The sequence below is a fragment of the Mytilus californianus genome, unplaced genomic scaffold, assembly GCF_021869535.1.
Source record: "Mytilus californianus isolate M0D057914Y unplaced genomic scaffold, xbMytCali1.0.p SCAF_11, whole genome shotgun sequence".
NCBI classification, from domain to species: Eukaryota; Metazoa; Mollusca; class Bivalvia; order Mytilida; family Mytilidae; genus Mytilus; species Mytilus californianus.
Window position 1 is genome coordinate 54792799 of NW_026262593.1, and position 3082 is coordinate 54795880.

At 34.1% G+C, this 3082-nt stretch overlaps 1 long non-coding RNA gene across 1 annotated transcript; it reads right to left on the bottom strand.

Moving 5' to 3' along the window:
* Positions 1–340: 340 nt before the first annotated feature.
* LOC127720362 (uncharacterized) lies at positions 341–2471 on the bottom strand. Its single transcript, XR_007990706.1, has 3 exons — positions 2338–2471; positions 1968–2026; positions 341–1221 (listed from the first exon to the last, which is right to left on the bottom strand). It is a non-coding gene; the product is annotated as an uncharacterized LOC127720362 (long non-coding RNA).
* Between the last annotated feature and the right edge of the window lie 611 nt (positions 2472–3082).

Consider the following 3082-nt stretch of genomic DNA (forward strand, 5'->3'; position numbering starts at 1 on the left):
TCAGAGCTGATAGATCTTGACCAATTGAACAATTTTTTCCCCTGTCAGATTTGCTCTAAAAGCTTTAGTTTTTGAGATATAAACCAAAAACTGCATTTGACCCCTATGTTCTATTTTTAGCCATGGCGGCCATGTTTGTCGATGGGTCAAAACTTCGGATACAATTTATAAACTAGATACCCTAAGAAACATTTAGTTAAAGTTTGAAGGTATTTGGTCCAGTAGTTTCAGAGGAGAAGATTTTTTAAATAGTTTACGACGACAGACGACGACAGACGACGGACGACGACGGACGCCAAGTGATGGCATAAGATCACATGGGGCCCTTCGGGCCCCGGTGAGCTAAAAATGAAGGAACATAATTTTTGATAAGAGATTCCCGTGCTGAGTGTACGGATCGCCGTATATTATAGGACTTAAGGCTGAAAAGAGTTCCCAAGATTGAGTTTGATAATCCAGTGCGTAGTTTGACCAGGAGAATAGCTAGACATGTTCTTATTGAACGTACTTCAGAGTTTCTCAAGTCTGTAACGTGTGTAGCGACAACGTCAAACTGTTGTTTGGTTAGTCCAGTGAGATTAACAAAATCGTCATCTGACATTGATATCTGAACATCAAAATTAAGTTTTCCGACATCTTTTAACATTGACCTGGTTGTATCTAACAAGTCGTTTATATCCGTGCGATTGAAGAATGTCTACGGAGAAGTATGCTTTAATGCTTTTAAAGCCTCTTGCTTGAAGTATTTTCTAATAAGGTGATCAGAACAACACATACTGTTCGTGGAAATAAAGATGACCTTGTCTATAAATGTTTGTGTCTTAGCCTCATTTGAAACAACAATAAGTTTATGCCTATTTGAATTTTCCTTTTTACAAACAATACACCTACGGTGCGATTTTGTGGTACAACATATTGGGGGTTGTATATTTTTTGGACAAAGAACGCCTCCAGAGCTTGGTTGGTTTTTTTCATTGCTTTTAATATTTTCTGCAGCAGTCACATTGTTGAATAATTTGTTCGCCTGAATTTCTCGTTGGATTCGTGTTCTTCATTTTAAGCAAATTGTGTCATGTTCGTACACATGTCTCTTTAAAATGGACTCTACATAGTTCCGCAATCCAGAATTAAATATTGCTCGTCGATTTGTCTCTTTTAAATGCGTTTTCATACATATAATGCAACTGAAATTGCGTTGGGTAGACATCCTCACAGCATTACCTAAAAATGAAAATGAATGAGAAATTATCTTAATTATTCAATCAAAAATCATTTATTCTTATTTAACCTTTATTTTCAGTTATTTATCTTATTGTAAACACCAATGCAACCAACAGGAGCAAATTCAGCCATTTAAAAAAAAGGGGGTGGGGTGGGTTCAAACCATATGCCCCCATTCAAATGCATTAATCGTGCAATACAAAGGGGTGGGTCCAACCCCCGAACTCCCCCCCCCCCCCCCTTGGATCCTCCACTGAACAATATCTTCTGCCATATACCCCTAACAGTAATTAAATGTATCTATACACTTGTACACAAGTTGATGAAGAGAACGTCATACTATTAAACGGCGGCGGTAGTATGAATATTCAAAGTATTGACAAACGGTTAAAAGCTGTCCGAAAAATTGTATTGTGTGGGGTATGATATGCTGTATAAGACCAATTTTATAGTGTCTAGTATGCAATACGAGATGCATCTTGATGCAGTAAATTTTTAAACATGCGGTATCAGTCTTGGGACATTTGTGATGTTCGAATGGTGGCTCTCATTGACATGAACCCAACATTAATTTTTCTTATATAATTTTTTTTGTTCATCTTTTCAATAGCAGACCACCTTCAATGCCAAGTTATTTCAATCCAGCGGACACTTGTGCTCATTGTATGGTCTTCTTCCGAGAATACCCTTACAAGCTGTTTTGTTTAATATACATAGAAATAAAAAGTAATCTTGTATATATTTACTATTCCTTATGTTTCTTCATTCTTATCAATATCAATTCTGTAACCCCTTATGTATGTACCTAAAATAGATATCGAAATATATTTGTAATATATGATGAGCAGCTGCAAAATTATTTATCTTTATTAAACGGCCTTAAAAGGCTACATTCGCTTATCTTGTAAAATATATATTAAGGAGGCATTGGCTACAGACGTGTATTTCAAATTCTGAATTATAATACCATTGATAAAAACGTGATTTAAGAGTACAAAAGTCATGCTGCTGATATCGAAATTATACGGAGCCAAAATGAAATATGAGAAAATGTTCATAAATCAAAACTTATTTAGTATTATAAATTTCTAATGATATATAACAAAATAACTATACCATTTTCGAGAACAGGCACAAGAACGTCCATGAATTTCATTATTTGGTGTCCATGGTTTACATAATCAGGATGACAGTTTTATATCTGTAAATAAGACAGAAAAATATATATTATATTAAACCTTGCGCATCAGGTCGTCCAAGCATTTTGTGTAACCTTTAATTATGTTATGATACATATTTTTTTACCATTTTTACTTTAAAAATCAAGAACCGGAAAATCTTTTTGTTAAAACATATTACTGTTATCTGTTGACACAAGTGAAACCTTAAGAAAATTCGTGTCTGTCTGAAACAACTATATATAAAATCTATATAAAGGAACTCCCTTTAATATTATTTCTTCAAATGACTTCTATTCTACTTCTCTTATTGAAAAAATGATTCCAAAGGCAAAAAAAATTGAATGAGGCTCGAACTTTGAATAAAATCATGTGACATCCCATTGAAATGATTAAAACTTTATGTTTAGAAATCACACTAAATTGCTGGCTATGATATCAGTAACTCGAACAGTTTTCTGCTTTTCTTTCTCCTTGAAATAAGATAAAATGATACTTGTAAAACAAAATTGAAAATATTATTTCCTTGTCTATGATGAGACTCGAACGTTAGACGCCATGACAAAATGCAAAAGCGTTACCACTGCACTATCCCGCAATGGTGGTAAGTCGTGCACTTAAGGACATTTTTTATTTTATTTTTCTGTAGACTTAGCTTTGTTTTACTGTGTATTGGTTACCGC